The sequence below is a fragment of the Hevea brasiliensis genome, chromosome 13, assembly GCF_030052815.1.
Source record: "Hevea brasiliensis isolate MT/VB/25A 57/8 chromosome 13, ASM3005281v1, whole genome shotgun sequence".
Taxonomy (NCBI): domain Eukaryota; kingdom Viridiplantae; phylum Streptophyta; class Magnoliopsida; order Malpighiales; family Euphorbiaceae; genus Hevea; species Hevea brasiliensis.
Genome location: NC_079505.1, coordinates 54312284 through 54336260, shown reverse-complemented (window position 1 = coordinate 54336260; position 23977 = coordinate 54312284). Strand labels below are relative to the sequence as shown.

Here is a 23977-nt window from a genome sequence, read left to right as displayed (position 1 = left end):
CTGGATAACGGGTCATTGGCACTGGACACCGCGATGCCTCGGGCCGTCATACCATGGGACGCAGAACGTCAACCACATATGCAGTCAGTATGGCTAAAAAGCCATGATAACACATAATCGGGTATTAAGCCATGAGTGCGGGCATAAAGCCATGAATACAGGCATAAAGCCGTGAATACAGGCATAAAGCCTTTCGCAGTACTGCTAAAACAATACCCTATTGGCATGCCAAACTATCCAATCTGACACACATGTCTAGGCAATACAAGGGCACATAATATCATTAAATATTAATATATTATGTTTTATGACTTTATTATTTCATGATAAATTTCATAATTTATACATTCATCATAATATTCATATATTCCTTACATCATTCATATTGATCACAATTCACAACAATGGTGTTCATGTACCATTGCACTCAAAACATTCTTCCTTTCTCTTATAAAGAAAACTAATGTTCAATTCATATTTTCATGTGATTCATTTATTCATTACAATATTTATATGAATTCATAACTCATACAAGGTGTTATTATCTTATTTGTAATGGAAACATAAATCCTAATGTAAACCTCATCCCATTTATACTCAACAATCCATCTAGGTTAATGTCATTTCATATTCAAGTGGTATTATTTATGTTTTATTAGACCTACTAGCAATAGGAATAAATCTTAACTATATACTCACATAAATTAAATGTTCATTAAGTCATTTAGGTGAATTACTATTTCTATTTCAAGTAATCCATGAATGTCTCATGGATTCCAAATTTCATACATTAATTTCCTCTACCAATTTAGTTATTATACTTTGTGTCTTTGTATTACTATTCACATTAGTATTCACTCAATTTGTTGACTTTTTAATACACAATAAATTTATTGAACCTAAGTTCTCAAAGATACCACATTTTGCATTCAAAATTTGTTGGTATTGGTTGCCAATACCATTTCCAAGCTTAATGTTAATTGGGCAGAATTTTCAGTTTTCATGCTTTGTGCTTTCTGTTCCATTGGTCAATTTTACAGTGGGAATTTGGCAAAATGATCAACATAAAAGTTGTTCCTTATTTTGTCTAGTTGAATTTCTTTTTTTGAATCACTCCATTTGGAGTTTTGTAGCTCAAGTTATGGTCATTTTACCATAACTAGCCGGAGTGACCTGTACCCAGATTTTCTGGGCAATTTAGTTCTGCCAGATTTAGTGACTTAAGTTTGGTTGGCAATTTGACTAGGTTATGGTCAGAATTTGGATTTCTGTTCTGCATAAAAGTTGTTGGTCTATATCTCAGCTTGTTGCTGGTAAAATTTCAGGTCATTTGGACCTGTCTAAAGAGAGTTATGGCCAAATGAACATGTGCTGTTCATTTGGTCATTTTTCTGGGTTCAGTGTTTGGATATCCGGATTGGACCAGCAATTTAGTCAACTTATGGACAGAATTTGGGCAGGGTTTCTTCATGAAAAATGGGGCATTTTGAGTCTAGTTTCACCTCCAATTGGCCTCATACCAATTGGAGTCACACAACTTCAGTTATAGGTCAAAAAATACCCTGGACTCATAGGTCCGAATTTCCTGCATAAGAAAAGCACTCCCAATTTTCAATTCCATCCAACTTCCAAACTTCAATTCACATTTATAGCACTTCTAATAGTCAATAATCAACGTCAACATTATCAAATTCAAGTCACAACACAAAATTCCATATTTGAGCAAACCCTAAATCAACTTGCATAAATTTTAAATTCCAAGAGAATTTCTAGCACTAACCTTATTCTTCTAGCTCCACTCAACTTCAATTCGACATTCTAATCAATCAAAAACTTGAAGCTCCTTCTTGGTCCATCTTGGTTGAAATTCCTCTTGCCCTAAACTCAATTTCTTTTGGTTTTCTTGAGTGCTTTCTACTAATTGGACTTTAGTTTAGGGTGGGCTATAATTTTTCCAAGAAAAAATTTGGTTGAGACTTAGGGTTTTAAGCTTTGAATTTTGGGTTTTAATGGAGAATTTTAGAGAAGAAGGGAAGAAAGCAAGTGGACGGGAAGAAGAAGGGAAAAAGATGCAGATTTTTGTTCAATAATTAACCTATATAATAATTAAATATTTAAATGGCAATATGGTAAATAAGTAGAATGGCAAATTTGAAATTATTTTGAAGTTTATAATCATTATAATTTGACTTTTCAATAATTATTTTTAATTTTCATAATTTCAATTTATATAATTAATTTAGCTTCATTAAATTGATAATCATCATTTTTTTGTCAATATTGGACCCTCAAATTTAATTGACCAAATTTTGCTCTTACCGAGTTGTCGGTTTATCTTTCTTTCTTATTTCTTTTACTCATTTTTAATTTAATTTTCATCAATATATATTCATATTTTATGTCATAATAATTATTTACTTAATTGAACAAGTTGGTCAAAAATCATCTCCGAAGACGAAATGACTAAAATGCCCTCCGTTTGGCTTATTGAGCCAAAATCATCTGTACCGATCGAAAAATTTTTCTAAACCTTTTCTTGGCATTCTAATGCCATAGAACCCTCAATGACTCTTCTCTGGAGTCTCAAAAATTATTTCATTAATTTTCTCACGGGTCTGGGGTCGGTAACTGTCTTTACTGATACTTCCCTATATGGTCACCCATCGCTAGGGCACCATCTCATTTAACTTGGTTGTATTTTATTTCTAGAATTTTTCCTAAAATTTTCTTATTGTTGTTTGAGTTAATTATGACTCCTCACTCTAGTCTAATTATTTTTCCAGACGTTCTAGCTGTCCAGACCGACACCGATCACTGGAACAGTAGAATGTACGGAATTGCTACAGTGAGGGTGTTACAATGATTTTATGGCTTTTAGCCATTCTGACCTTATTGTGATACTTGGCCTTGTGCCTAATATTTATTACACCTTATTAGCTGTTCTGTTGCACACCGAGAGACACATTGTGACCGATAGTGTAACGGCCCGAGGTACTTAGTACCCAGTGCTAGTTTACCCATTATCCAGTCCAGTCAACTGGTATAGGTTACTTGGGCAAACAAAAAATAAATATTGATAAATTTTAATCAATTATTGATATAAAAAGTACCAAATAAATAATACTACAAATAATTATCAAAAATTTTTCCGTATGAGAAATCAACATATATATTGCATGTTTATTTCTTTTAGTTCTTTTTATTTCATTATTGGCACCACTAAGCAGTATTGCTTAGTGCGTTGCTGTTGCCACGCGTAGGTACTAGAGTACAGAGTGTGATTCCAGTAGACCCCAGTCCGGGTGAGGATCAGATCTGCTAGTGTCCTATGTCACCTCACAGCTATAGTGCATTGGTAGGATGCTAGGCTACATTTTGTATTTTGTGTATGTATTTTTGTACATTTTGTAATTAACTTTTATTTTATCATGTATATTTGGAACTTATGTGATTATGTACTAATGAAATTATCTGTAAATTGTGTTCATAAATAAAAGTTGAGTATTTCTTTATGTTTTGAGTATAAATATGATGTGAATTGAATGATTGGAAAGTTTGAGAAATTGATGAGAATTTGTTGAGAATTGATGACATATTTGGAGTTTTGGATTTGAATAATTATTGAAAGTGTTTTCTACAGGTTCTGAAGAATTGTTTTCTCCATTTTTAGCCGGTACTTTGCCGGATTTTCTGTAAAATTTTCAAAACCTTAAATTAATTCAAAATTTCAATAAATAAATTAAATGACATAAATTTCACTTTGTGATAAATAAATAAATTAAGAAAATGGTAAATTGTAATAAAATAAGATTTATTGCTCCGACATACTGTGTAGCATATCTTACTCAGTTGCATTGTAGATGGGTAAGGGGTGTCACAATTATATTATGTAATGACCGTTATTTGAAATTATAAATAATATAGTCTAAATAAAAAAAATAAAATAAAACAAAAATAGCCACCAGCTGTTCATGAGAAAAAAAAACTTCAAAATGGAGTAGCCAATTGAGACTAAAATTAGCCATTTATCCAACATATTGGGTAGATACACTTGTATTATATAGGTATTTTAAGATACTTTTTATTGCATTTCACTTGCATTTTGTTAGTTAATTGTATAATTTTTAAGTTAGTTTCCTTATATTTGAGGATTTGGAGTTAATTTGATTTAATTTCTTGATTTTTGTGTTTTATTAGATAATTTAATGAAATCCTAAGGCCTAGAACACAATTGGACAAGTTGGGAAGTCAAAAAGCACAAGTCAAGCACTGGGGAGATTACACAAGCCATGCACTGAGAAAATAGACCCATGTAATCAGCTGCCAGGAGAAGACAAATACACAGGCTGTGTAAGGGACCCCGTGTAATGGTCCCTCCCCTATGTAACCTTTTGTCCCACTATTTGATGAAGTGTTTCATGTCTCCAAAGAGTAATACAGCTTGTCCCGTGTAATAGTACATGAGCCATGTACTTTGTGCCAGCTCAGATACCAATTCAACTCTAACTTTGTTTTGCAAGACTTAGAAAGACTTCTAAGGCCTCTAGGACTTTGAATTGAGGGTTTTTATGCCATATATAAATAAAAAAAGTCAAAAACAAACTAGGGATCACAAACTTAGGTTTTTAGAAATTTGGAGAGATTTGCACTGAGGCTCTTAGGAGAGATTCACAGCCAAAGTTTCAAAAGTTCAAAGCTGCAGAGTCTTCTATGTCGGTTACTTTGTTTTATTTCATCAGATGTTTTTATATTGTTATTTTATTTTTAGTCTGATTGTTAAACTCACCATGAGTCAGTACTTCTTTTAATTCTAGAATTAGGGATGTAGCATTCTCAATTCTGTTATGGATTTATATTGATTTTATTTAATAAATTTAGAAATTTATTCTTTGATTCAATTTCTTATGATCTTAATGCATGCTTTGTGTAGAGCTCTACATAGTTATGATTTTAGTTATTAATTAAAGGACCGAAAGGTGAAGATTAATATTGAAAAATCAAGATATTAAACTTAGGGTTTTTGACCTAGAACTAGGTCGAGATCTTATGTCAAAATTATAATTAATAAAAAAGCTTAAAGGGTTTTAATTAAAATTGATTGTCATAAAAGTAGGGTTCAAGTTAATTAAGATACACCTTGAGTGCCTTGAGAGAAGACTTAAGATAAATCAGGATTAATTTCCTTAAAAGTAACAACTTTCCAATTTATTGAATAAATGAGATTAGATATATAATAAGTTGAAGTGTGAGCCTCTAATTCTGGAATTGTTTTCATTAATTAATTGTCTTAGTTAAATTGTTTTGCTTTCCTTTACTTCATTAGTTCTAGTCAATTTAATTTCAAAGTCTTATCATCATAATTGGTAGTCTAGATAGTTACAATTGTTATTTAGTTTAGTACTCACAAAGTTCCTCATTGGAACGATACTCACTTATCACTGTATTACATGTTAATGATTCGTGTATTTACGAAATTTTACACAATAGTACAAAATAACTATCAGACACCCTAAAATGCAAAATCAAACACCAATAAAAATGAATCCAATTGTGTTAATAAATTATTGTACATTTTGATGCTCTTAACCCCTGGTATATCAACATATTTTTTCCTTTTCAATTTTGGGTGTAGTTTGAACTATAGTGTTTATAGCTATAGTCTTTGTAATCATTAAGTGCTTGAAGAAAGTAGCATGTGCAATTCCATATTATGCTTGGCAAGCTACCACTAAGAAATCTCCCAAGTAAGAATCTACACCCAACTATGTAGTAACAGAGCCTAAATTCCCTGTGATTCTTGACTCACAAGTTAAATTTGCTACAATGGAGACCTTAACAATATTGTTATAGAGAAGCCCATCAAGTTTTCACAAAATCATATTGAAGAATTCACTAATAATTGTTCTACAATACTGGGTTTAGGGGCTTGTGGAGTAGTCCTTAAAGGAATGTTCACAAATGAAGTGCCTGTAGCTATCAAAGTCCTCACCAGCAATCCAGTAGTAAGAAAATAGAAGAGAAGTTCATGGTAGAAGCAGGAAACATAGGAAGAACTTATCATGCTAATCTGGTTAGACTCTATGGCTTCTACTTTAATCCTTCTATGATGGTTCATTTATATAGGTACATGGAGAATGGATCTCTCAACGAGTTATTGTTTGATGAAATGTAAGAGATTTAGCGGTAAAAGCAAAAGCTGCATGACATTGCAATAAGAATTGTAAAGGCTATAGCCTATTTGCATGAGGAATGTAACACCCCTATTTGTATAGCCAGGTATATTTCACTGTTCCGGTGATCGGTGTCGGTCCAGACAATTAAGAGAATTATAATCACGCCTAAGATACTTAGTTAAGCCCTGAACACAAATAATTAGTAATTGTCAATTAGTTAAGTATAAATAAGAAAAACAAAACACAAGAAGTTAAATGAGCTAAGAGTCACAGCGATGGGTGACCTTCGCGGGAAGTGACTGCGAGGTCGGTCTAAACTCAAATTTTGATCGTAAAATGTGACGCCGTGGTCCTTAGGACTATTGCAAACACAGTGGAAAAGAGAAAATCATGAAAAAGAATTGTTAAGCAGGTCAAATAATTAGGTCAGGGATTCGGAAGAAATATTAAATTATTTGCAAACCGGATCGAACCGGCGAGGGGCAATTTGGACAATTTACCTCTAGAGCTTACTCCTGACCTAACTGTCCAATAAAATCGAAGAAAAGAAAATTTTGGAATCGAGAATTAAATTAAAGAACTATGGAAAAAAGAAAGGAAAAAAAAAGAAAAGAAAAGAAAATAAGAATAATGACATCATACAAGTGACATCATGCATGATACCAAAATTAATTTTAATTTAACTAACTAAATTGACTAAGTCAAAATTTGTATAAAAACAATTAAAAGAAAAAAATAAATGAAAAAAAAAGGAAAAAGAAAAAGTTGAAAAAGTTTATTGCATCATGCATGACATCATGCATGATGCAATAATTCTAATAATTTTATAATTTGAAAATTTGAGGATAATCATTTAAAGAGACAATAAAATAAATCAAAAGGCCATTTTTTTTCATTTCTTTCTTCTTCTTGCCGTGGGCCTTTCTTTCTCTCATCTCTCTCATTTCTTTCATCTTCCTCCATTGAAGCTCATTTAAAAGCTTCTTAAACCCCAAAATTTACCTATAAAATTTATAAATTTCTTAGCTAAAACTTGTAATTGAGTCTTGTTAAGAAGATTGAAAAGAGAAAATTTGAAAAAAACTTGAAGAATCAAGACGTTAGAAAGCTCCATTTGAGGTAAGCTCTCTTTCTTAACTTTAATTGAATTATAAGTATAGAATTAAGATTAAAGTAGTTAGAATTTCATGAAAACATGAAAAATCATGCCTATCTAGAACCCTATAAAATTTAGCCAGCATGAAGAAGTTTAGGGTTTGATAGTTTTGAATGGAATTAGCGATGTAATTGAACTTGGATGATGAAGAGTGTGTTGCTTGTATGTTAGAATGACATTAATTGCATAAAAAATTGTAAGATGGATGAATTAGGGTTTGGAGCTTGTGAAAAATTGGAGAATTTTTCAAATGATGTGTTTGACCTTGTTTGAGCTGAAAAATGGTCATTTGTGACCAAATGAGGTATGTTGGAAGTGTTAGAATTACGTTTAAATTCGGATTGGATATGGCCATTCTGCAGGCAGCAGGACCAAGGTCCCTTTCAGGGACCAAAACTGAAAATTTACAAACCTAATTGGTGTGAGGCCAATTGAGAATGAAATTACACACAAAATGACACATTTTTCATTCAGGAATCATGCCCAAAAAGTGACCATAGCATAGTGAACAAATTGACCAAATCCGAAAATGGGTGTTCTGACCTGTACAAAAATGACCAAATGAATTTGTTCATTTGGCCATAACTTGGGCTAGGCAGGTCCAAATGACCTGAAATTTTACCAGTAGAAAGCTGAGATATAGACCTACAACTTTTATGAAGAACATAAATCCAAATTATACCCTTAACTAAGTCATTTAGCTACCCAAAATTAGTGACCTAAAACTACCAGAACTCAGAAATTGCCCAGAATTCTGGGTAAAACCAAATCTGGCCAGCCATGTTCAAATGGCTATAACTTGAGCTAAAAAACTCCAATTGGAGTGATTCAAAAAGGAGAATAAATTTAAGACAATAAAAATTTCTATGAAGAAAACTTAGCCAAATTCTAATAGCAACATGACCAATGGAACAATGCAACATAGGACACCAAAACTGAAATTTTAAAATTTTGTCTAAAAGACTTAAGTTTTGAGAAAATGACCAAAACCAAAAAGTTAGGTAACCAAAATGTGGTATGTAGGTATAATTGGATTTCCCATACCTATTAAGTATAAGAAAGTCAATATTTTGACTTGAATAGTACCATGAATAGTAACATCAACATGAAAATTTTCTAAAATGTAAGTTTAAACATATTGGAGCTAGAATTGAACATATATAAATTAATTATTGAAATTATTGTGAGATAAGATACTGAAACACTATAAATTTCGTGTTTCAGCTGAAAAAGACCTGGAAAAGGATAGGGCGAACTGAGTTAAGGCCTAGAGGCGACTCACATCAGGTTTGTGCATAACAAACTTAAAATTTTTTGTTTCTACTTGACAATTCTTGAAATAAATGTTGTGAATAATTTTGATTATTATGGCTTTGAAAATATTATTTGAAAAATAGTGTGTTGCCTACTTTATAAATGAAAAATTTGGAATGAAATATGATTTGTGAATTGTATGAAATGCTTGAATAACTTGATTTAAATTGTTTTTAATTCACACTTGGCATGGCAATATTAATATGTTCCTCCTCCACTTGTGGGGTGAGTTTGATATTTGACTATATTTCTCCCTCTCTGGCTTCCCAGTCTGAGGGGTGAGTTTGGATGAGTACTCATTAGCTAGCTAGCCACCTCCCTCATTGATTTTAATTGGTGGGGTGAGTTTGCCTTGTCGTGATGTACACACGGCATGTTCGGAAATTTTGTGTCACGGCCTAAGTTGTGTTATTGATTGGCAACATTGTGTTTATTAAATTGTTTGTGTAACACCCCATTTGCATAGCCTGGTATATTTCATTATTTCGGTGACCGATGTCGGTCCGGACAATTAAGGGGATTAGAACCATACTTAAGACAACTGGAGAAGCCATAAACACAAATAATTAGCAATGTCCAATTAGTTAAGTATAAACAAGAAAAATAGAACATAAGAAGTTAAACGAGCCGAGAGTCACAGCGATGGGTGACCTTCTCGGGAACGACTGCAAAGTCGTTTTAAACTCAAATTTCGAACCGTAAAACGTGACGCTGCAGTCCTTAGGACCATTATAAACACAGTGGAAAAGAGAAAATCACGAAAAAGAATTGTTAAGCCAGTCAAATAATTAGGTCAGGGAGCCGGAAGAAATATTAAATTATTTGCAAACCGGGATGAACCGACGAGGGGTAATTTGGTCAATTGACCCCGAGAGCTGACTCCTGACCTAACTGTCCAATAAAATTGGAGAAATAAAAATTTTTGAATCAAGGATTAGATTAAAGAACTAATGAAATATTTAAGAAAATTGAAAAAGAAAAGAAAAAGGTTTATTGCATCGTGTGGATGACATCATTATGATGTCAAAAATCAATTTTAATTTCCCAACTTTTTTGACCAAGTCAAATACATAAAATTTCACTTAAAATACCTAAAAAATTAGAAGGAAAAGTCATTTCTTCTTCCCTAAAAAAATTTAGCCGGCTCCCATTCTTTTCTTTTTCTTTTTCTTTTCAATTTCCTCCATTAATGGTCATTTAAGCTTCTTAAACCCTATTATTTCTTCACAAATTTCATACTCACCAAAGTAAGGTCTTACTCTTTGGCTTTGATAGAGAGATTTGAAATAAGAAGGATCAAAAAGAAGTGAAAATTTGGAATTACAAATTCTGCCCAACAAGTAAGTCCCTCTTTCTAACTTAATTTGAGTAAAATGCATAGAAATGAGCTTGAATAAGTAGGAAATTACATAGAAACTCAAGAAATCACTCATATATGAAGCTTTATGAAAGTTGGTCAGCATGAAATTAATTAGGGTTTGATAGAAATTGTTAGAATTAAAGAGGTACTCAAGCTTGATTGAGTAAGTAAGTGAGACTTGTACACTTAGAATTCATGAATTGAGGAAATTGAGGAATTAGGGTTCTTGACCCTTAGGGTTTTGGGAGAAAATTTAAGAAATTGGTAAATGATGTCTTTGACTTAGTTTAAGGAAAGAAATGACCATTTGTGACCTAATTAAGTGTGTTAGAAGTGTTTGAATCAAAGTCAAATTCGGATTGGGCATGCACCATGACCAAAAGTCAACTTTGAGGGACCAAAAATGAAATTTTACAAGTCCAATTGATATGGGACCAATTGGGGATGAAAATAGGCACTAAATGACACAATTTTCATTCAGGAAGCCTGCCCAAAAAGTGACTAAAACCTAGTGAACAAAGTGACCGAAGTCGGAAAATCGCATGCTGCCTCTGCACAAGCTGACCAAATGAATAGTGTTTGTTCATTTGGTCATAACTCAAGCTAGGCAGGTCAAAATGATCTGAAATTTTACCAGTAATTAGATAAGATATAGATCTCAAACTTTCATGAAGAACACCAACCAAAATTATGCCATTAACCCAATCAAAATACTGAGTAAATTTGGTGATCTGAATCTGCAGAACTGCAGATTGCCATATCAACAGTAAAGTTTCAATGGCTATAACTCTCTCTAGAAAACTCTGATTTAGGCAATTCTTGAACCGATGGAAATCCAAGACATAGTAGAACATTTCATATGAAGAAAATTAGACCAAATTATGGACCTAACTTGATCAAATTGCTGAACGAAGTTGGAATCAATAATCTGCCAGAATAAAATTCTACAGCATGAACAGTAAACGTAATTTGCTTATAACTTGAGCTACAAAACTCTAATTGGGGTGATTCAAAAAGGAGAATAAACTTAAGACAATAAGGAACATTTTCTATGAAGGAAGTCTTGCTAAATTCCAACAGTAAAATTACTAATGGAACAGTGCAATTAGGGACACCAAAACTAAAAATTTGACAATTTTGCCTAAAGGACCTAAGCTTTGAGAAAATGACCAAAACCAACAAGTTTAGTGACCAAAATGTGGTATGTGGGTAAAGTTGAAATTTTCATACCTATTAAGCCTTAGAAAGTCAATAATTTGACTTGAATAGTGCAGTGAATAGTAACTCGAAATACAAAATTTCAAGAACGTCGAATTTAGCACGTTAGAGCTAGGTAAAAGTGATGTTAAACTTATTTTTGGATTTATGTTAAATTATGGTACTGAAACACTGTAAAATTGTGTGTTTCAGTTGAAAAGAATACCGAGAAAGAACTCGAGGAACCGAGTCAAGGCCAAGAGGCGACTCACTTGAGGTTTGTGCACAACGTATACTTTTTATAATTATCTTCTGCATATTATTTTGAATAATGTGAAATATTGAATTATGGCATTCTTATGATGTTTGATTTAAATTTTGAAAGTTATTGTGTATATTTGAAATGAAAATGTTTAGCAAATTGTTAAGATAAGTTTTGAAACCACAGTGTCATGACCATATATTTGAATACCTCACTAGCACGACTAGTGGGGGTAATTAGTTTCGAATTTTGATTCCTTCTGTAGAGAAGTATTGAGGTGTGCCAGTAGAAGAGGATGTGAATGGATATCCATATATTTGAGCTAGCTAGCCTTGTGATGTGATTTCTCTTTAGCCTCTGGCTATTGAGATTCTATTTGTTTCGAATGGCATGATCTAACTGTGGGTTTTATGAAATGTGTTTTGATACTTTGAAATGAACTTGGTTTGCATTTAAAATCTCATAATTCATTATTTGTATTTAATTCTCATGTTCAGTCAAATTTTTGAATAAATGTGATCTAAGTTTTGCATAAAGATTAATTTAGTATGTTGTGCACCACTGAGTCCTAGTACTCAGCGATAATTTCTATTGCTATCGCAGATACAGAGACTAGAGGAGCAACAGACTGAGTTGCTGAGTTGTGAGGAGCTATCAGCTTGCAGTCATCGGGTATAATTTATACTCTAATTGTAAATATTTCTTTTGATGTATGTATTGCATATAAATGTATGGACATGTAAATGGGTCTTGAGCAGCTTGTACAAAATTTGTATGAAGTTTGTAATAAAGTTTAGTTTGTATTTCTTTTAATGTAAATTTTGTAAGAATGTATATAAATTGTTTTGTCTCTAATGAAATATGAGTGGAACTATTTTATTTAATTTAAATGAAATGTATTGCTAGTATTCTGAGGATTATTGAATTTTAAACTTGAGAAATTGATTGAAATGATTGTGGAATTATTGAAATTGATTGGGTTTGATTGTGAAAGTGAAGTAGTGGTTGAGAAAAATTTTTAGAAGTGCTTTTTACAGGTATTTGAAGAACTGGTTTCTCAAAATACAGACAAAACTCTGTCAAAATTTTCATAAAATTTGCAGAAAAATAAAATGGGCCAAAATTTTCAACTAGCTTTCAACTTAATTACATGTTTTAAATACTTATTAGAAATGCTCACCACTTATCAAAAATAAGAAAATTGTTTTAAAATCCCTTGTAGGGTACTTAATGAGTTATCGGTAGGTGAAGTTCGGTAGTTCATTAGGTATTCTACGGGATCATGTTATGCCTTACAGAGGGGTAAGGTGTGACATGTTTTAGTGGTATCAGAGCAAGTTTTTTAAGTATGTTTTAAATTGTGAATTTGTGTCTTTTCTTTATTAAGTATAACTGCTCAATGTCCATAATTGTTACATACAGTGCATTACATCATAAATATGAACTAATGAAGGGAAATCTCCATGTGTTACTTGTTTAAGAGATACCCTAACTTCAGCCTGAAATGGAAGAAGGGGATCGCTCAGTTGAGCAGTCTGTTGAAGCTGAGGCACAAGGGGAAGCCCCAGCTTTACCGAATGTTAGTGGGTCAGTAGCACCAGCCCTGCAAATGCCGCAGTTTCCTGCACAGTTTGCACAGCAGATGGCGGTAATGTTTCAACAAATGGCTGGGGGTATGCCTGTTCAAGCTCCACCACAACCACCTGTGGCACAACCACTGCCTCCAGCCAGATAGTATGATAAGTTATTGAAGTATGGGGCTGCAGAATTTAAGGGTACAGTGGACCCTTTGGAGGCAGAGCAATGGCTTGAAAGAATGGACAAAGTATTTAAGAAGTTGCACTGCCAAGATGAACTGAAGTTTGAGTGTTCTGTGTCTCTACTGCAAGGGGATGCGTATGATTGGTAGAAGACCATCCCCCACAGCTTAGCTGAACAACCAGTGCTAACCTGTGATGACTTCATCAAAGAGTTCAGATAGAAATACATCCCAGATGCATATGTTGATCAGAAATTGCAAGAATTTTTGAGTTTGAAACAAGGAAATCGATCAGTGGCAGAGTATGAGAGGGAGTTCTCCCACCTGAGTCACTATGCGGGGAGTCTCCTTACTACTAGCAAGGCAAGATGCAAGAGATTTGAGACGGGTTTGAAGCCCAGTATAAGGATGCAAGTTGTGGGATTTCGACACAGCAACTTCTCAGAGCTTATGTCTCAAGCACTTGAACTGGAGAGAATTGAATCAGAAGCAACCCCAGTGAAAGAAAAATCAAAAAAAGCTAAGAAATAAAAAAAAGCTAAGAAATCAGAAAAAGACAAGGGGGAAAAATCAGTTGAACAGAGTTCTGGTGCTACCTCTGGAAAGAGAAAGAAGTTTAGTGGACCCAGCAGGGGTCGAGGTGGAAGATTTGGTAGGGGCCGATTCTCCGAATAGAGACCTCCTAGGTCTGATCAGCAGTCGAGCAGGGATTCACATTCTGCCCGCCCCTGTGAGACTTGTGGCAAGATTCATGGGGGGGAATGCTATTGGGCCACTGGAGCCTGCTTTAACTGCGGAGGCAAGGGTCATTTACCAAGAGACTGCACTAGTGCTCCGTCTTCGAGATATGGTCCAGCTCCTACTACTGTCTAGGGATCTATTCATAGTCCTGCTCCCAGAGGTTCACAGTCAGTTGGCAGAGGAAGAGGCAGAGGTAAAGGCACTGCTTCAGGCAGTCAGGGCACAGTTGGTCAATCAGCACAAGGGAGTGCTTCAGCCAGAGTCTACACGATGAGACAGCGAGAAGAGGCTGAGACTTCCAATGTGGTAGCTAGTACATTCTCTATCTCTGATCAAGAAGTATTTGTATTGTTTGATCCGGGTTCAACCCATTCATATGTTAGTGCTAGCATAATCAGTTCACTTGCTGTTCCATGTGTGCAAATGGGTTTTGAAGTGCTAGTAACTAGTCCGTTAGGACAAGAAGTCCGGGTCAACAGAATTTATAGAGATTGTCCTTTGGTGATCCAAGGACATGTTTTCCTGTCAGACTTGATTGAAATGCCCTTCAGAGAGTATGATATCATCTTAGGCATGGATTGGTTAGCTAGGCATCAAGCCATGATTGACTGTAGACTGAAGACAGTCACTTTTGGTCTCCCTTTGTACGGTGATGTGCTAATACATGGAGAGAGGCATTTACTGCCATCAAACATCATTTCGGCTGCACTAGCCAGAAGAATGATCAGAAAGGGGTGTGAAGCATACTTAGCACATGTAATAGACACCCAAGTGGGGAGTCCAGCACTGAAAGACATCCCTATTGTATGTGAATTTCCGAATGTATTTCCTAATGAATTGCCAGGATTACCTCCAAAAAGAGAGGTGCAGTTTGAAATTGATGTTATGCCTGGTGTGGACCCAATCTCCATAACACCATATAGAATGGCACCAGCAGAATTGAAAGAGTTGAAAGTGCAGTTGCAAGAATTGCTTGACAAGGGCTTTATCCACCCTAGTGTGTCACCTTGGGGAGCACCCGTGTTGTTTGTAAAGAAGAAAGATGGCACTCTCCGCTTGTGTATTGATTATCGGCAGTTGAATAAGGTGACAATAAAGAATAGATATCCATTACCCCGCATTGATGACTTGTTTGATCAGTTGAGGGGTGCAGCTGTGTTCTCCAAAATTGACCTGAGATCAGGTTATTATCAGCTGAAAGTACAACAGCAGAGTATTCCTAAAATTGCCTTCAGAACCCGCTATGGCCATTATGAGTTTTTGGTTATGCCATTCGGGTTAACTAATGCTCCGGCTGCTTTTATGGATCTGATGAACACTATTTTCAGACCATACCTCGACTAGTTTGTTGTGGTATTCATTGATGATATATTGGTCTATTCGAGGAATGCAGAAGAGCATGATAGACATCTGCGGATTGTACTGCAGACTTTGAGGGAGAAACAGCTATATGCCAAATTATCGAAGTGTGAATTTTGGCTGAAGGAAATATCTTTCTTGGGGCATGTAGTATCAGAAGAGGGCATTAAAGTAGATCCAAGTAAGATTGAAGCTGTCCTTAATTGGAGGCCACCCAGAAATGTCACAGAAATTCGTAGTTTTCTGGGTTTAGCTGGATACTACCGTAGATTTGTGAAGGGATTCTCCATATTGGCATCTCCATTGACCATGCTGCTTAGAAAAGATGTGAAATTTCAGTAGACGGATAAATGCCAACAGAGTTTTGATGAATTGAAGAAATGTTTGACTGAAGCTCCAATCCTGACTTTACCTACTCCGGGTAAAGAATACACAGTTTATAGTGATGCTTCTCACAATGGGTTAGGCTGTGTATTGATGCAAGATCGAAATGTCATTGCCTATGCATCACGCCAGCTAAAACCGCATGAGAGGAATTATCCAACACATGATTTGGAGCTTGCAGCTATTGTGTATGCTCTTAAGATCTGGAGGCACTATTTGTATGGGGAAAAGTGTTACATCTACACAGATCATAAGAGTTTAAAGTATTTAGGCACCCAGAAAGAGCTGAATTTAAGACAAAGGAGATGGTTAGAGTTGATAAAAGATTATGATTGTCTGATAGACTATCAGCCAGGGAAAGCTAATGTTGTGGCTGACGCCTTAAGTCGCAAGACTATGGCAAGTCTACGGGTTACTCCTTTGTCTTTGGTACATGAGTTAAGATCATTGCATGCCAGCTTAGAGATTAATGATGATGGGCAGACAGCAGTTGCGTGGCATGTACAGCTAGTGTTGATTGATCAGATTAGAATAGCCGCTCAGAATGATCAAAAGTATCAGAAGCTGTCGGAAGAAGTCCAGCAGGGTAAGAAACCAGAATTCTCAATCAGAGATGATGGTCTACTGCTACACCAGTGCAGAATATGTGTTCCTAATGATATTGAATTGAGGAAGATCATTTTGAAGGAAGCACATGAGTCTCCTTTTGCCATGCACCATGGTGGCACAAAAATGTATAGAGGGCTAAAGGAGCATTACTTGTGGATGGGTATGAAAAGAGATGTGGCAGAGTTTATTTCTAAATGCCTAACTTGTCAGCAAGTAAAGGCAGAGCACTAAGTACCCGCTGGGTTTTTACATCCACTACCAATACCAGAGTGGAAATGGGAGAGAATAACGATGGATTTTGTGATGGGACTTCCGAGGACACAGAAGAGTCATGATGCAGTTTGGGTCATTGTTGACAGACTGACTAAATCTGCTCCTTTTCTGCCAGTTCGGATGGACTACAGTTTAGAAAGATTGGCCAAGTTATACATCAATGAGATTGTGAGACTGCATGGAGTGCCAGTATCCATCGTGTCAGACAGAGATCCTAGGTTCACTTCTAGATTCTAGGGTAGTCTTCAAAGAGCCCTAGGAACTAGATTGAACTTCAAGATCTTGCATTTCATCCACGCATGCATGGCGATCTGAGAGGGTAATTCAGATCTTGGAGGACATGCTACGGGCTTGTGTGATTGAGTTTGAGGGCAGTTGGGATACACCCTTGCCTTTGATTGAGTTTGCTTACAACAACAGCTACCAATCAAGCATTGGGATGCCTCCATATGAAGCTTTGTATGGCAGAAAATGTAGAACCCCGTTGTGTTGGGATGACGTGGGTGAAAGAAAAATAATTGGACCCGAAATTGTTCAACAGACTGAAGAGAAAATCAGGGTGATCAGAGATCGACTTAAAACTGCATCAGACCGTCAGAAGTCCTATATTGATTTGAAAAGAAGGGATATTGAGTATGCAGTGGGTGAGAAAGTTTTCCTCAAAGTTTCTCCTTGGAAGAGAATTATGAGATTCGGCAGAAAGGGGAAACTAAGTCCTCGCTTTATCGAATCATATGAGGTTTTGGAAAGAGTGGGTCCTTTGGCATATCGGTTGGCATTACCTCCAGAGTTAGAGAAGATACATAATGTCTTCCATGTGTCTATATTGAGGAGGTATCGATCAGACCCATCTCATGTACTACCAGTAGAAGAAATTGAAGTAAATCCAGACCTCACATATGAGGAAGAACCCATAAAGATTCTGGCTTATGAGGTGAAGTAGCTACGGAACAAGTAGATACCATTGGTAAAAGTGCTGTGGAACCATCATTCGGGCCAGGAGGCTACTTGGGAACGAGAGGAGGACATGAGGAGACAACACCCACAGCTGTTCAGAGATTGATACCAGGTAAAATTTGGAGACGAAATTTATTTAAGGGGGGGGGGGGAGGGGGATAGCTTGGTATATTTCATTATTCCAGTGACCGGTGTAGGTCCGGACAATTAAGGGGATTAGAACCATACTTAAGAAAACTGGAGAAGCCATAAACACAAATAATTAGCAATGTCCAATTAGTTAAGTATAAACAAGAAAAATAGAACATAAGAAGTTAAACGAGCCGAGAGTCACAGCGATGGGTGACCTTCTCGGGAACGACTGCCAAGTCATTTTAAACTCAAATTTCGAACCGTAAAATGTGACGCTGCAGTCCTTAGGACCATTATAAACACAGTGGAAAAGAGAAGATCATGAAAAAGAATTGTTAAGCCAGTCAAATAATTAGGTCAGGGAGCCGGAAGAAATATTGAATTATTTGCAAACCGGAATGAACCGACGAGGGGTAATTTGGTCAATTGACCCCAAGAGCTAACTCCTGACCTAACTGTCCAATAAAATTGGAGAAATAAAAATTTTTGAATCAAGGATTAGATTAAAGAACTAATGAAATATTTAAGAAAATTGAAAAAGAAAAGAAAAAGGTTTATTGCATCATGTGGATGACATCATTGTGATGTCAAAAATCAATTTAAATTTCCCAACTTTTTTGACCAAGTCAAAGACATAAAATTTCACTTAAAATACCTAAAAAATTAGAAGGAAAAGTCATTTCTTCTTCCCTAAAAAAATTCAGCCGGCTCCCATTCTTTTCTCTTTCTTTTTCTTTTCAATTTCCTCCATTAATGGTCATTTAAGCTTCTTAAACACTATTATTTCTTCACAAATTTCATACTCACCAAAGTAAGGTCTTGCTCTTTGGCTTTGATAGAGAGATTTGAAATAAGAAGGATCAAAAAGAAGTGAAGATTTGGAATTACAAATTCTGCCCAACAAGTAAGTCCCTCTTTCTAACTTAATTTGAGTAAAATGCATAGAAATGAGCTTGAATAAGTAGGAAATTACATAGAAACTCAAGAAATCACACATGTATGAAGCTTTATGAAAGTTGGTCAGCATGAAATTAATTAGGGTCTGATAGAAATTATTAGAATTAAAGAGGTACTCATGCTTGATTGAGTAAGTAAGTGAGATTTGTACACTTAGAATTCATGAATTGAGGAAATTGAGGAATTAGGGTTCTTGACCCTTAGGGTTTTGGGAGAAAATTTAAGAAATTGGTAAATAATGTCTTTGACTTAGTTTAAGGAAAGAAATGACCATTTGTGACCTAATTAAGTGTGTTAGAAGTGTTTGAATCAAAGTCAAATTCGGATTGGGTATGCACCATGACCAAAAGTCAACTTTGAGGGACCAAAAATGAAATTTTACAAGTCCAATTGATATGGAACCAATTGGGGATGAAAATAGGCACTAAATGACACAATTTTCATTCAAGAAGCCTGCCCAAAAAGTGACTAAAACCTAGTGAACAAAGTGACCGAAGTCGGAAAATCGCATGTTGCCTCTGCACAAGCTGACCAAATGAACAGTGTTTGTTCATTTGGTCATAACTCGAGCTAGGCAGGTCAAAATGACCTCAAATTTTACCAATAATTAGATAAGATATAGATCTAAAACTTTCATGAAGAACACCAACCTAAATTATGCCATTAACCCAATCAAAATACTGAGCAAAGTTGGTGACCTGAATCTGCAGAACTGCAGATTGCCGTATCAATAGTAAAGTTTCAATGGCTATAACTCTCTCTAGAAAACTCTGATTTAGACGATTCTTGAACCGATGGAAACCTAAGACATACTAGAAAATTTCATATGAAGAAAATTAGACCAAATTATGGACCTAACTTGATCAAATTGCTGAACGAATTTGGAATCAATAATCTGCCAGAATAAAATTCTGTAGCATGAACAGTAAACGTAATTTGCTTATAACTTGAGCTACAAAACTCCAATTGGGGTAATTCAAAAAGGAGAATAAACTTAAGACAATAACGAACATTTTCTATGAAGGAAGTCTTGCCAAATTCCAACAGTAAAATTACCAATGGAACAGTGCAATTAGGGACACCAAAACTGAAAATTTGACAATTTTGCCTAAATGACCTAAGCTTTGAGAAAATGACCAAAACCAACAAGTTTAGTGACCAAAATGTGGTATGTGGGTAAAGTTGGAATTTCCATGCCTATTAAGCCTTAGAAAGTCAATAATTTGACTTGAATAGTGTAGTGAATAGTAACCCGAAATACAAAATTTCAAGAACGTCGAATTTAGCACGTTAGAGCTAAGTAAAAGTGAAGTTAAATTTATTTTTGGATTTATGTTAAATTATGGTACTGAAACACTGTAAAATTGTGTGTTTCAGTTGAAAAGAATACTGGGAAAGAACCCGAGGAACCGAGTCAAGGCCAAGAGGCGACTCGCTTGAGGTTTGTGCACAACGTATACTTTTTATAATTATCTTCTGCATATTGTTTTGAATAATGTGAAATATTGAATTATGACATTCTTATGATGTTTGATTTAAATTGTGAAAGTTATTGTGTATATTTGAAATGAAAATGTTTAGCAAATTGTTAAGATAAGTTTTGAAACCACAGTGTCATGACCATATATTTGAACACCTCACTAGCACGACTAGTGGGGGTAATTAGTTTCGAATTTTGATTCCTTCTCTGGAGAAGTGTTGAGGTGTGCCAGTAGAGGAGGATGAGAATGGATATCCATATATTTTAGCTAGCTAGCCTTGTGATGTGATTTCTCTTTAGCCTCTGGCTATTGAGATTCTATTTGTTTCAAATGGCATGATCTAACTATGGGTTTTATGAAATGTGTTTTGATACTTTGAAATGAACTTGGTTTGCTTTTAAAATCTCATAATTCATGATTTGTATTTAATTCTCATGTTCAGTCAAAATTTTGAATAAATGTGATCTAAGTTTTGCATAAAGATTAATTTAGTATGTTGTGCACCACTGAGTGCTAGTATTCAGCGATAGCTTCTATTGCTGTCGCAAATATAGAGACTAGAGGAGCAGCAGACTGAGCTGCTGAGTTGTGAGGAGCTATCAGCTTGCAGTCATCGGGTATAATCTATACCCTAATTGTAAATATTTCTTTTGATGTATGTATTGCATATAAATGTATGGACATGTAAATGGGTCTTGAGCAGCTTGTACAAAATTTGTATGAAGTTTGTAATAAAGTTTAGTTTGTATTTCTTTTGATGTAAATTTTGTAAGAATGTATATAAATTGTTTTGTCTCTAATGAAATATGAGTGGAACTATTTTATTTAATTTAAATGAAATGTATTGCTAGTATTCTGAGGATTATTGAATTTTAAACTTGAGAAATTGATTGAAATGATTGTGGAATTATTGAAATTGATTGGGTTTGATTGTGAAAGTGAAGTAGTGGTTGAGAAAAATTTTTAGAAGTGCTTTTTACAGGTATTTGAAGAACTGGTTTCTCAAAATACAGACAGAACTCTGTCAAAATTTTTATAAAATTTGCGGAAAAATAAAATGGGCCAAAATTTCCAACTAGCTTTCAACTTAATTACATGTTTTAAATACTTATTAGAAATGCTCACCACTTATCAAAAATAAGAAAATTGTTTTAAAATCCCTTGTAGGGTACTTAATGAGTTATCGGTAGGTGAAGTTCGGTAGTTCATTAGGTATTCTACGGGATCATGTTATGCCTTACAGAGGGGTAAGGTGTGACAGTTTGATTAAATTTGTGGTATATTAAGCTTTGAAAATCATTATTTATTATAAATGTGATTTGAAAAATTGTGAAATGCGATTATGAGATTTTTGAATTATAATTTATTCATAAATGTTTTATGTTATGCATTTTATACTTTATTGTGCACCACTGAATATTTTTATACTTAGCGATAGCTTTAACTTACTATCGCAGATAGAGAAAAGGACATAGCAGCAGAGTGAGCTGCTACAGTCAGAGAGGAACACAGTTGAAGAATTTTTGTACGGGTATTGTCTATACCCTGGTAGTTTAGTTCAATGTAAATATAATAGTATGCATATGTATCTCTATAATTTGAGCAGTTGTACAGATAAAATTGTAATAATATTATTTTGGATTTTCTTTCTGTATATTAAGATTGTGTATGTAAAATTAATTTTAATGCCACGTTTATGAATGGAATTATTTTAACAATATTTTGAAAAGTGAATTTTGATTTAAATTGTGGTTGACTGTATTATTTTGGGATATTATTGGAGATTGAGGTTGTGAAATGAAATTATCTGGAAGTGTTTTTAACAGATTTTGAAGAACTGTTTTTCCCAAATATAGACGGCATTCTACCAAAATTTTTATAAAAATTATGGAGATTTTAAATTTCTAAAAAATTTGATTTAGGCTTGGACTTTAAATAAAGGTTTTTAATATTTTAAAAAAAAATTTACCCACCAATTTAAAAATGAACGAAAATTGTTTTAAAATCCCTTGTAGTATATTTAATGGGTTACCGGTAGGCGAAGTACAGTAATTCATTAGATGTACTATGGGATCATGTTACATCTTACAAAGGGGTAGAGTGTGACATGCCAACAAAGGATTATTCACTACAATATAAAACCTAAAAGCATACTTCTTGATCAATTTTTGAATCTTAAGGTTGCGGATTTTGGGCTGGTAAATTTATGTAATAGAAAGAGCAGTACGGTAGCATTAAGTGGGAGTAGAGGAACACTTAGATACTCTACCCCAGATGTGTGGCATCAGAACCATCCGGTGACACATAAGTGCAATGTTTACAGTTTTGGAATTAAGCTATTTGAAATCATTGGAAGGAGAAGAAATTTTGATGCTACTCTCAATGAGTCTCATCAATGGCTTCCAAGATGGACTTGGGATATGTACAAGAATAATGAACTCGAATTGATGTTGTCTCTTTATGGGATTTAAGATAAGGATAGAGAGAAGGCAAAACGGATGATTGTTGTGGCTCTGTAATGCATTCAACATTCACTGATGTAAGACTTGCTATGAGCAATGTGGTGGAGACGTTAGAGAGAAGCATGGAAATCTTGCAAGAACCTCCAAATTCATTTGAGTATTTCGAATCTTGTGGGGCAAATATTTGATCACTGTTTGGAAATGATGAAGACTCCAACTTTGCTTCAAGAAAGCGTATTTCTGATCACTTTATCTTATACTTAGGCATGGAATGGAAATTGAGTTGGCTAGTGATTAAAACTTTTTTTTTTTGGTATAAACAATAAATAAATTCTATCATATTTTAAAGTTTATTTAGATAGGAGTTAAATTTAAAATGAAAGTGGATTTATATTTATATTTTAAGTGAAAATATACAAAGCATCGACGCAATGTTAAATTCAAAGAAATATTCACTTCAAATTTTTATGTGCCAAAATTGAAATTTACAAATTCATTTAAGTCACTTGATATATATATATTCAAATGGAATTATGTGTTTTTTATGGAATTAATCAAAAACTCAAGCTAAATTCCACTAAAATTGACAAATTCTATTTATTGATTCTAAACTAATGAAGTTACAATGTTAAAACCCACACGATGTAATTCGACTAAAAATAAGTTGAGGTTAATGGACTATTAAAATTGTTCCCTCTAAAATTTAGAAGATAAAAAAAATTGTCTAAATATTTGACTCCTTTAGGATATGATTTCTATAATATCGTCCCTATTTTTTAAGAAAATCGTCATCCCATAACTAAAATATTGGGCACAGTAGGAGAGTTTGTATAATTCCATGCCACATTTGTTCTTGGTATTATCAAATGAATAAGGAAGGTCTCTATCCATGAGGTAAGAGGCTTGGACATTTCTATCATCTAGGCTCATGCACCAAGAAGGGACAAGTTCAGCTAGGAAACTCTGTTAGAACAAAATGTTGTAAAACATAGAATAAAAATTAATAGAGAGAAAAACTGATCAAGCTCTGCTCCAAAGCGTATAGCAATGCCACTTTCCATAGGGCTATATTCGCCCTTAATTATTAATGTGCAATCAGGGTGTTAGTATGTGAATTACCTCAGGATACAATGAAGCCCAATGACTAATTTGTTTGCACTACAAATTAGACCTTAAGCATTCAAAGTGCTATACAAGTTTGTATTTTCCTTTCATTTTTCTATAGTAGAACAAAAAGGGGAGAAGGTTTGAGATAGAAAAAAATAAGAGGTAAGGGAAGTTGTTTCTTAGTCTCTTATATGACACGTAAGTAATATATATACTGCTAGTCATACCTTTCCAAAGAGGCACTAATTACAATGATCAAGCAAGTTTGTACATATAACTACATAATAGTTATTG

The 23977-nt window shown here is 34.4% G+C and overlaps 1 pseudogene; it reads left to right on the top strand.

Annotated features, from left to right (window-relative positions):
• The first annotated feature begins 5622 nt into the window (after nucleotides 1-5622).
• LOC131172142 (rust resistance kinase Lr10-like) lies at nucleotides 5623-22764 on the top strand (annotated as a pseudogene).
• The last annotated feature ends 1213 nt before the right edge of the window (nucleotides 22765-23977 follow it).